Genomic DNA, 12,041 nt, shown 5'->3' on the forward strand with positions numbered 1-12,041 from the left:
GGAGCTGATACATACGGGTAAGGGTTCCCTATTGTACATCTTTACATTGTAGTGTCAAGAGAAGGAATGCTGTTCTTAAATAGGCGTCAAAATACATTTATTACATCTGTTATTAGAGAGTGCCGCGTACTAGTTCATAATTCGTGAAATGTACAACTTCCATCAACCTTTGAAATGTTTTACAGAAACATAACACTCAATAATGTCTAAACAAGCATGTGACAAGAACATTGAAGCACGTTTTCTATATGGAATAAATTTGTTTTACTGGTGGGTCTCCCTCTCTCCCCCTCCCTCTCTCTCTGATTTCCTGGTTTCAATCAGGTTTTAGAAAATCCTTCACACCTAAAACCAAGGAATGTCAACTCCCAAACGTTCACCACCCCCCGCCCCCACTGTGGCTTATTGGAATTTTATTTGCTTAAAGATTGGGCCAATTTTCCTCATTATTTCTCCAGTCTCTCATTGGCCACCATGTTTGCAGCCCTTGACATATCTTTTCACAGAGCCATTAAGTAAACTGGTGGTAATGAGTGTGATCATAATGACTCACTTGGTTCCTTTCACTGGAAGGGATGCTTGTTACTTCAGCAACACTTCACCTACTCTACTCAGGCAGCCAGCAGCCCGGTTATTCCCCTTATAGACACGGCTCGCTTCAAATCTCTGGGTGTCACAAAATGTTCTTTCAGCTTCCTGTAATCTTGACTTTTAATCTATGCTCTGATTTATTTATTGAGAAAGCAGTGAAACGATTTCCGAGATCCCTGTGGTTTTCGTGCATTTATATTTATCCCAATCTCTTGCAACTGCCAATTGTTCACTAAAATAAAATACATTGGAGCCATTCATAGGAAATAAAAGTACTTCCATGCTATACTACTTACCAGGAATATCTTTGTGAAAATAGCATATTTCAAAATAATTTTGAATTTTCAAACAGATCATTTAATGAAAGCTTACTATTTTGACTAGTGATACTGCACAGCAATACATATTTCCATGTCAGCAATAAATTCTCACACAAGCACTTTGAAGTTGGTATTCATCTTTTGGGATGCTGCATTTATATTCCACTCCCAAGATAGATTCCATAAATTCAAAAGATTCGAACAAATGAATGATTAGAATTAAATAATTTTCTGTAACAACCATAGGTCTGCAGCAGGACATTTTTGATATTTTAACACTCATACTGAGAAATATTATTGTGATGCGATCTGAACTACAGTGTTAAAGAAAGAAAGTGGTGGGGGGGAGAGAGAGAGAGAGAGAGAGAGAGAGAGAGAGACAGAGACAGAGAGACAGGGAGAGAAAGAAATGAAGAAAGAAGGAGAAAGAGAGAGCCGGGTGCAGTGGTGTACACTTGTAATCCAGTGGCTCTGGAGGCTGAGGCAGGAGGATCATGAGTTCAAAGCCAGCTTCAGCAACTTACTGAGGCCCTGAGCAACATAGTGAGAGAGATCCTGTCTCTAAATAAAATATAACAAAGGGCTGGAGATGTAGCTCAGTAGTTAGGTGCCCTTGGGTTCAATCTCTAGTACCATCAAAAAAAAAAAGTGGACTTTATTTGTAAATTCTCAAACATACTTTTTTTTTTTTGCAAGGAAATTGGTAGTTTGGAACTGTCTTACATATGACAGCAGAATGCCTTACAATTCTTATTATACATGTAGAGCACAATTTTCCTTATCTCTGGTTGTATACACAATATATTCACATCAATTCATGTACTTTGGATAATAATGATCATCATATTCCACCATCATTAATAACCCCATGCCCCATCCATTCTCCACCAACCCCTCTGCCCTATCTAGAGTTCCTCTGTTTCTCCCATGCTCCTGCTCCCTATCCCACTATGAATCAGCCTCCTTATATCAGAGAAAACACTTAGCATTTGTTTTTTAGGGATTGGCTAACTTCACTTAGCATTATCTTCTCCAACTCCATCCATTTACCTGCAAATGCCATGGTTTTATTCTCTTTTGTTGCTGAGTAAAATTCCATTGTGTATATATGCCACATTTTTCTTTATCCCTTCATCCACTGAAGGGCATCTAGGTTGGCTCCACAGTTGAGCTGTTGTGAATTGTGCTGCTATAAACATTGATGTGGCTGTGTCCCTGCAGTGTGCTGTTTTTAGGTTCTTTGGGTATAGACTGAGGAGAGGGATTGCTGGGTCAAATAATGGTTTAATGATAATTCACATCCTTTTTTAAAGATTTTTTAAATCTTTTGGGGCTCTTGTCCTAAATGTTTGCAAGGCAAGCCAATCCTGTCAGCACCTACAGCTGTGATTTTAAAGGTGTGGACACTCTGGTGGCTCTAGGTCATTTGTGTCTGGGTCATTAGTGTGCAAAACTGAACTGTGTGATATGACCCCAGCGAATCTTGACATCACCAGCTGGTGAACAAGAGATGTTTGCAAGGCACTGGATGCTGAGGCCTGGCCCAGGCTGCATCCCCCAGGGTGACTAGCACACAGCTTGGCGTGGCCCCTGCCTGCTGATGTGTGCCGCCGCGTGGAGACATTGGAGGCAAGGCACACAGAGGAGGAGTCCGGCTTTAGGTGCAGCACCACCACGGTACCTTCAGTACAGATGTGCAGAGCCCTGGTGTTATCCAGCTTTGAAAGACACAAAGGCTATTGTGTACTTAGGGCTCATTTTCCTCTAAGAGAAAAACTTAGTAAGCATTTTTGACACATGGACTAAGTATGCCTGCGTAGCAGCTGGAATGACACAATGGACCCTAATAGCTTCTTCAGGTTTTTTTATACTATTTTTCACACTGCTTCCCCCACCCCACCCCCATCTCCCAGAAGATTTGCTTACAAACCACTACCCTGGTTCAAGTTTGGATTTGGATGTTTTATTAAATGAAATGCGAGAGCCAGCCACTGCCGAGGACCCCTGCTTTAAAGGAGATCCCTTGTCCTCCGCGTGTGGTTGTTCCTCTAAAAGCCCAAGAGGGAGATCCCTTTCCAATCTGGATGATGGATCCATTTCGGGTGCAGTGACGTCCGCAGTCTGTTCGTTCACCCGGTTCTGTTCCCTGCCGGGTGACATCCCTACGTGGGTTGCAAAGGTGGTGGGTGGCTCATGGCAAGAGCGGCCCATGGGTGTGACTGGGTGAGAATGAACACATCAGAGTCATGAAACTCACAGAAAACACATCTCCAGATGTGCAGGTGTGTCTTGCGAGTGTGTAAGTGGAACCGATAAAACAATGACCCTCTCCCTCATCTCCCCCCGGCACGCCTGTTGGTTTCTTTGCCCTGCTTCGGATATAGGGAAATGAAAGACAGGTAGGAATGTGTGGATAGATGTTTATCATTTATAAACAGAGTGTCAGTCTCATAGCTGTGCTATGATGCTTGATGTAAGAATGCATTTCCCCAGGAGTGATTGTCTTTGTGGTTTTGTTTACATCGTCTTTTTGCTTTTAGTGATGGTCGGGGGATTCACAGGGGGGATGCGAGGCGAAACTCCTTGTGTGACATTAGAGAACTGCAGTGTACCAACGGAGTCCTTTTTCACTAGCAAATTCGAGTAACAAACCACAGGAACATTATTTTAAATAGATCCATAACAAAGAGTTAAAAGAAGAAGAAGAAGAAAAAAAAAAAAAACACCCAACCATTAGCTCTTTTTGTTCTTTCTGTAGCAAAATAACAACTTCAGCTTGTATTTCAACATGCATATTTGTTCTGCGGGTCCCACGGACTTAAAAGTGAGGTTGAAATCAATCTCAGATGGATTATCTGTGTGATATAAACATGTGGGCATGAAATACATAGCGACCACATATGGCAGAGCCCATTGGAGATAAACACGTGGGACTGGGAAATACACATGTATGCCACGACGGATTTGTTAACTCTGTATGTAAATGGAGCTGGAAGCCCATTTTCAGGCATGACCTGTGATAAGCAAATGCATGTAAATACACAATAAACTGAGATAACACAAGAATAACATCAATTAAAACAATTATGGCAACGTCTCGTCATCACGAACTATTGTTCCAGCTCCGTCTTAAAACAGGAAAAGCTCCCAATTGTTCTTAAATCTACTGGTAACTGATTCCCATTTGTGGAGGAGGGACACAAAAGGGTCTTTGTCCCTCTCTGGGACTCATCGGAGGACACGTGGGCTGGGAAGCCATCTATGGCCGTCTTGTGGGCTGGGCAGGTTGAAGTAGAGCCTTTCAGGAAGACTCCTTTGATTTCATTAGTGAAAAATGCACACTTTATATCTCCTTCCTAAGCCAAAAAGGCAAAAGTCTTGGTACTCACATGTTTAACAACTGTCTTCAAGTCTCTCCCAGTTGAAGAAAGTGAGTCCCACGATGCAGACCTTACATCCGGTAACACTGTTGGGTGGTATGGGAATGGAACAGAATATACAGAAGTGAATTTAAATTTACCAAGGGGAAGATGGCTAGAAATCCACAGTCCTGTGACATGAAATTGTTTTGTTCCTGTGTGCAGACACACCTTCAGCCTGAGGAAGTGGGTTTTATTACTTCCTATGCACAGTGTCAGTCCCCGCCATTCAAGGTGCCCGTGGACACCTCCTCTGAATTAGCTGTGTCTTTTCTGCCATCTAAGAGACGTGAAAACACCTACTCTCCTGGTCCCTTGCTTTCCCAGAGACAGTGGGTGGCTTTCCTCCTATCCATCCCTCTGAAGTGGGCACCTGTGCTGTTGTCACTAGCCCTTGTTAATCTCGGGGCACCTGGGGGGGACAGTTTCTTGTTGGGTCTCCCTCATGAGGCTGTGGACTTGGGGAAAGAGAAGCGCTTGTGTGTTTTATCAGACCTGTTTGTTTGTCTTTGCATCAGGATGGCATTCCCATGGAATTTTTACAGTGGCATGGCTGAAATCATTTTAGGATTTCAAATCTTTATTTAGACTCAGAATTTCAAGAATTTTTTAAAAAAGATATTGATAGATTATCACCACAGCGGCAATGTGTCTGAGTTAGAAACTTCATCTCTCTCTGACTTGGCCCATCCAGTGAAACCTGACCTTCATGAGCCTGTACCTGACCATCACTATTGGCCGGGGATGGCCCTTCTCTTCTGACACCCCCTGCCCCGGTTCCATACTTCCTCCAACCACTTTCACTCAGACAGCCCACTGTCTGCAGGTGGCTGTCTTCTGCCCTCCACTGGCTCCTAAATACCTCCCAAGAAAAGAAAATGCATTTATGGTTTGTTTTTTTCTTTACTCAAATTCTCAGACTGGCTGTCTTGGATTCTCCATTGACTTTATTTATGAAGGTTTGATTGAATATCAAGGATGATGTACTGTTGGGTTTAAACCCTCTGGCTGAATCCCACTTGTGAAATGAAGAGAATTGTTAGTTAAACTGAGATTTTATAAGAGACATGATTAAATAATTTCTTTTAAAACTCAGGGGCTTTACCAACCCAAACAGGTGGGGAAAGAGTCTGCCCATGAAAACGGTCCCGGGTCCCCGTGCAGAACAGCCATAACAGTGCTGAGTTTGGAGAACGATGACAGTAATCTCCTTTCTGCTGTTTTCAAAGGTTTCCTTTTTTTTTTTTTTTTTTAAGGACTCAATTTATGTTGTAAGGAAAAGAGAAACTTAAGGGGTTTGTCCTCATCTCTAAAGTCTCAGTTTCCTCTTCTGTCAGTCAAGGGTCTGGAGCATGAATGTCTGTATAAGTTCCTTCCGACTCTAGCAGCCCAGTCATGTCTACCTAGTGCCACCAAGTGGGTCACAGTCATCTGCAGCTCCTAACTGGGTGAGTGGAATTCTCCTGTTAGGGTGGCATATTTCTTCTCTCGAGGAAAAATGTATGACTTAAAGGCCAAAAGGTCCTGAGGGCCCTTGACCAAAAACAGTCTTTATTTTAAAAAGGCACAATCTACCCAGAGTTGACCAATTGTCATCAAACAGACTGACCCATTTTAAATGATACTCAGACTCACCTGGATGAATCCAATGCAAGAAGGCTGCTCCTGGCTCAATTCCCTGAGCAGGGGAAATGGATTTCTATGAATTCTGGGAAAAAAGACTAATTTCTTGTCTATGATGACAACTGTGGATGGATTGACCTAAAAAGAAATCTGTGACTGTGGGCAGAGGTGATGTCATGTTGTATTGGGGGAAACATGGTCCGTTTCACATAGGAGGGTAGGAGACGAAGGCAGGCACGCAAGTGAAAAGAAGACTAAAGGACAGTATCATTCATCCAGCGATGGAAAAATGTTCTTCTCCCAGAGCCTGTATGTGTGTGTGTGTGTGTGTGTGTGTGTGTGTACGTGGTATGGCTCACTCCATCTTTGGACAGACATACCCACTTGGTCAACCGCCTGGACTTCCAAGTACCTGAGCTCAGAGGGTCTATACAAGGGGAAAATTGTGAAACAGAAACAGATACCAATGTTTTTGCTCTCCAGTGAGGCTGGGCATTATTTTGTGCTGAGGCAATTTGGAAAGTCAAAGGGCTGAATGTTTCATTGTGCAAAAGCTGAGGAGGAAAAACATGTAATTGTTTCTTTGAAAAACCTTTATCCAAACAAGATTCCTTTTTTTTAGCATTCAAAGCAGAGTCGAACTTCTTTGCAAACAATTTCCTTAGAATCCTGGAAAGTGTCTCTGACAGCCAAGAGAGAAATGAGATGCAAAAGTAAAAACAAAAGAATCTGGCTGGGATGATTCCCACCAGAGCCCACGAGCCCTGGTCATGTGGGATGCAGGCATGAACATCCTGGCTGGAGTCTTGGGGAGCAGATGGGAAAGTGAGGGTCTGTGTGCAAAATGGTCTCCAAAGGAGAGACTCCTGGGAGGAACTGGTGGTCGAATCAGGGGATCAAGCAAAGAGAAGAAATTAGTGAGAGAGTCATGTTAGGTGGTCTCAGCTTCAGTTGGATCCCACAGGGAGGTCAGGAGGACCAGTGAAATCCCAGAGATGTACTTGGAGTAAGGGAGCTGGGGGTGCCCTCTTGGAGCCCCAAGGTCAGTGCCCTGAAAGAGAGACCTTGTTCAGGCATGAAGAGTAAGGCCTACAGAGCAAGCGGTGGGGAACACAACATCATAAAGAGATCCAAAGGAATCTCGTCTAAAACGTTTCACTAGTCAAACTTCCCATAAAACCTGGGAGGTACAGTTTGGAGTTAGAGGTACAAGGGGTGGTTTTGTTTGTTTGTTTGTTTTTTGTTTTGTTTTACATGTCTTTCATACTAGATCTATGAACTTGAACAAAGTCCTTAAATTTCCACAGATAAAAGAGCTCAGAGTATTAGTATTATAAAATAGGAACAATGGCATTATCTCCCTTATGGAATTGTTGTGAGGTTTAAAGGATATGACATATGGATGATGCTCAACTTAGTGTCTGCACATAATCAATAATAAATGTTAGCCATGAGTATTGAATTTCTTGTGGTTAAATAGTCATCATTGACCAAGTGTTTAATCAGAAAGCATGCAAATAATGTGGCTATGTGAAACTATAAATAAAATTCCTTCTAATACTTGAGGAATTTTTGAATTTCGATACTCAGTTTATTTTGATCTCAATTATGCCATGAATGAATGCAACTTTTTGCCTCAGTCTTATTTTGCTCGGAAAAACGCAAATGCCACTAACATTAGGATTCCTTTATTACTCCTAAATCATAGAACTTCTCCTGGGCAAGTTTTTCATCTGTAAATAAGACAGTTTGACAAATGATCTTCAAGTTACCTTCCAGAGTTTACTACGATTGTAAGATTTGGTGTCTGCTATTCTAGAGTGACTTCATCATAGGAAAATAAACTTTCAATTATAATGATGACTGTAAACTCCTAACCTTTATGATTCAAAACATCACGTAAAATCTATAACTTAGACTTCAGTGAGATGTCTCAAGAGATGAACATGAACTGTTTTGCTTAGGCGCTGTTTAGATACACTGTTAGTTTGCATTTGAAAGCATTGCAAGGTATGAGAAGAGGTGAGATTTATAAAAAGAGCTGCAATAATTAAAATCTTTTCTAAAGAAAACTTGTATCCAGTGGGAACATTTCTGATCCCCATGAAGGAAATGTTCAGAATAACAAGACTTTTTTGCAACACTTTCTATGCTGGAAGTCAACTAGAGCAGTCCTTCCTGAGACACAGGGCCCATGGCCTTTGTCAAATAGAAATAGTCAAAGTTAAGGATGTTGGTGCATTGTGAGGATCATTATTATCCAAAGTACAGGTATGAAGACATGAATTGGTGTGAATATACTTTGTATGCAACCAGAGATATGAAAAATTGTGCTCTATATGTGTAATAAGAATTGTGATGCATTCTGCTGTCATATACAAATTTAAAAAAATGTTAAGAATGTTCTCAAGTTATGTTAGCCTCTTAAAAGTACCTAGAAATTAATGGAAAATAGGGTTCTGAGATTTGATCATTTAAATGATTCTAGAGAAATTGGAGATTGTATAAAATTAAATAATTAAATGATAATTGTGATGGTTTAAGAATATTATGAGATTTAATCACTTTAGGGTATTTCATTTTACCTTAAAAAATACCCTCTTGAAGGGATATGAGGCAAATAAGAATTTCCATATATATTTAAATATTAGGCTTAACAATCAATATGAAGCTGAATAAATTATGTACATTTAAGATATTGAATTTATATTCTTTTTTATATTCAATTTATACGTATATGGTTTTAAATAAGTTTTTTTCCTTTTAAAGGTGAAGTGTATAATCACAGAAGAAGAAGATGATCATAAAAGTTTGTGCACAGAATTACATAGCATCAAATTATATAAGTAAATACTGTTGGAGAGAGGGGACAATCAACACATGTGAAAGATTCAGATACACTTTTATGAGTTCTTAACAGATCACAAGCAAATAAAATTAATGAGCATATAAGGTCTAAATCATACAACTACATTAATGTAATATTACAGATACATAATTATGTGACACAGCTTAAGTTTCTGTGGATAGTGTAAATAAGGTTATATAAGGTGCAAAGCAAACCTCAGTATTATCCACAAAACACTATCTCACCCATTTTCTAACAACAGTGAAATAAAACCAAATGTTAACCAAAAAAAAAGTGAACAGATACTTATAAATACTTACCTTTTTTAATAAATGAAATGACAGTTGTGGAATATAATAAATAATTACAATAAAAACACACATTGAAATATACAGAATGTTGCCACAGTTCTATTAGGCACAAATTTATAGGATAAAATCTTTTTATACTAAAAAAAAGAGTTGAATAATAGAAGTGACTCATAACATGAAGGTTGGAAAAATAAGAGTACAATAAACCGGTAAACCAAAGGAAGAAAACCTACTATATAATAAAAGGAGATTTAATAAATAAATCTGGGGAATTTTGTAAAACAAGAATGCTATTTTCAATGTCTGGCTAGTATCTTTAAGAAAATAAAAAGGAGTCAGGACATATATTAACAGATTCAAAGGAAATTTAATTTATGAAAAAATGTAATGCACCATCCTCTTAAGCATCCTGAAATTTTAATCAAATGGTTAGTTCTCTCACTGTTTTAAATAAGTGTTTTGTTGTATATAAAATAATTTTTGTGTTTTATGTTTTATTTCTGAAATGTTTTCCCTATATCTTTAATCTGTCTGGCTAGTCTAGGACCAGCATTACATTTTTAATTATACCTAATTGATAGATAGGTCAAGTCCTTTTTCAATATTTTGCCATTTCTAAATACTTTTTGGTCATTCATCTTCATTTCTCATTGTAAAATAATGTTGGCTAATTTGTTTCAATCATTTTATTGAAATCCAAGTAAATTATTTGATTTTGAAAGAATTGAACTTTTCGAAAATAGCCTTTTAATAAAAATCATAGCATTTCCCAATGCTTTCTTGAATCTCATTTTAAATCTATAAAGTTGTGAGAGTTTCCTTCAAAAAAATATTCTTAGGATTTTTTATTATTTCTACTGTAAAATTTACATTTTCATTTAAAATTTTGACGGCAGAAAACTGTTTTCATGTTTATTTTATAGCTAGTCGCAAACTAATAAATGTTATCAATTCTCAAAAGTTTAACTTTTTGTTTTTCTAGAAGTCAATAAAATAATTGAACAAAAGAGTAAAAAGATGAACTTATTCTATTCCAGGTATAAACTTTTTCATTTATTTTCTTGTCTTGTTGCTTTAGCTAGAATTTTCAAAAGAAGGTACATATTAATGTTAATAACAAGTATTCTTGTAATGTCATGATTTCAAGGGGACACTTTTCATGTTTTGCTATTATGTCTGATTTAAATTTTTCAACAGTATTACTTACTATGTTAGAAGAGCAGCTTTTTTGATTTTGTTTTATTTAGATGTGTTTTTAAAACTGAACTTTGGTAAAGCAAGCTCTAAGAAAACTATACATAGATATATTCTCAAAAACATTATAAACAAATCAGAATGGAATCAATGAAAAAAACTGTATATGTATATTTGACAGGAATACAGAAAAAGAGAATAAGAGAAACAAAGAACAGAGAAAATAAACAGAAAACAAAGTATAAAACTTCAGATGCAAGGTCTATCACATCATTAGTTATCTTAAAAAGAAATGGTCTAAATATATTAATTAAAGAAAAATATTTGCAGAGTAGATTAGAAATGATCTAACCATATATTGTTTGCAAGAAACTCAGTTCAAATATAACAACATACGTAAGTTAAAAGCTTAGGATGGAAAAAGATATATCATGCAAGAATTAAGTATCCTAAGTGTGTATGCACCAGTAACTGATATTAGTAAATTTGAAAGTAGAAATAATAAAAAAATCTAAGAATATTTATTTTTGAAGGAAACCCTCACAACTTTATAGATTTAAAATGAGACTTGAGAAAGCATTGGGAAATGCTATGATTTTGATTAAAAGACTATTTGTGAAAAGTTCAATTCTTTTCAAAATCAAAATACACAAAGCAAAACTCATAGAGCTACAAAAGAAAATAGACAAATACACAATTAAAGTTGCAGACTGCAGCAGTCTTTCCTTAGTAATTGATAGAACTACAATGTGAAAAATCAGTCAGGGTACAGAAGAAATGAATAACACAATAAATTTAAAGGAACATATATCAAGAGTCCACAGAATATTTAATGAGGTAGACCACGTTCTAAACCATACAACAAATCTAAGCTAGCTTTTTAAAAAAATGAAATTGTGAAGAAAGCTATGAATGTCTATAATCCTTTCAGCACTTGGAAACTAAATGACACACTTCTATATAAACTGTGGGTAAAAGAAAAAGTATCAAAGGAAATCAAGGAAAACAGAAAAAAAATAAGATACAATGTATCAATATATGTGATGTAGGTAAAGCAGCACTGAGAGAAAAATTCATAGCATAAATGCTTACACTTGGAAAGAAGATCTCAAATTAATAATTTAAGTTCCTACATTAAAGAACTTTAACAAGAATACAAAATACATAGAAAATAAGCAGAAAAAAAGAGAATAAAAAAAATTAATAGCACAGGCCAATAAAATTAAAAAATAAAATGATATGGGAAAAGAGTGGTTTTTTTGGAAGGTGGGGGATAAATATCTAAAAAACCGATAAAGATGAAAACAGAGAAGACATCATCCATGTCAGGAATGAAACATGGGATATTATTACATAATCCCCAGTCATAGGAAGTAAAGAGACACTCTGTAATACTTTATACAAACATTTTCAACAACCTAGAAGAAAAGAACTAACTCCCTCAAACCCAAAACTACCCCCAACTTAACCAACTTGGAATGGGCTATCTGAAACTGAATTTATTGAGAAAAATCTCTCAAAAAAAAAATCTCTGAAAAAGATGGTTTCATTAGAAAAATCTTACATAAGTAACATCCATTCTATGCAAAAAGTTTTGAAGATAGGAGGAAATACCAACTTATTTTATGGAGTTTCTAACAATACTTCTTATCAGTAATAGACAAAAAAGGGGCCAAAAATTATAGGCCTATATCTCTGATGAATGCAGTCATTAAGATCCTCAACAAAATATTAG

General features: G+C 37.3%; 1 long non-coding RNA gene across 2 annotated transcripts; it reads right to left on the bottom strand.

The window, feature by feature from the left end:
- Positions 1-2,852: 2,852 nt before the first annotated feature.
- Positions 2,853-10,855, bottom strand: LOC144369298 (uncharacterized). Of its 2 annotated transcripts, XR_013428804.1 has the most exons (3): positions 5,440-10,855; positions 4,301-4,377; positions 2,853-3,541 (listed from the first exon to the last, which is right to left on the bottom strand). It is a non-coding gene; the product is annotated as an uncharacterized LOC144369298 (long non-coding RNA). The 2 variants fall into 2 exon arrangements; XR_013428803.1 differs by having other exon boundaries at positions 2,853-4,377.
- Positions 10,856-12,041: the final 1,186 nt, after the last annotated feature.

This window comes from Ictidomys tridecemlineatus, chromosome 12, assembly GCF_052094955.1.
Source record: "Ictidomys tridecemlineatus isolate mIctTri1 chromosome 12, mIctTri1.hap1, whole genome shotgun sequence".
Taxonomy (NCBI): domain Eukaryota; kingdom Metazoa; phylum Chordata; class Mammalia; order Rodentia; family Sciuridae; genus Ictidomys; species Ictidomys tridecemlineatus.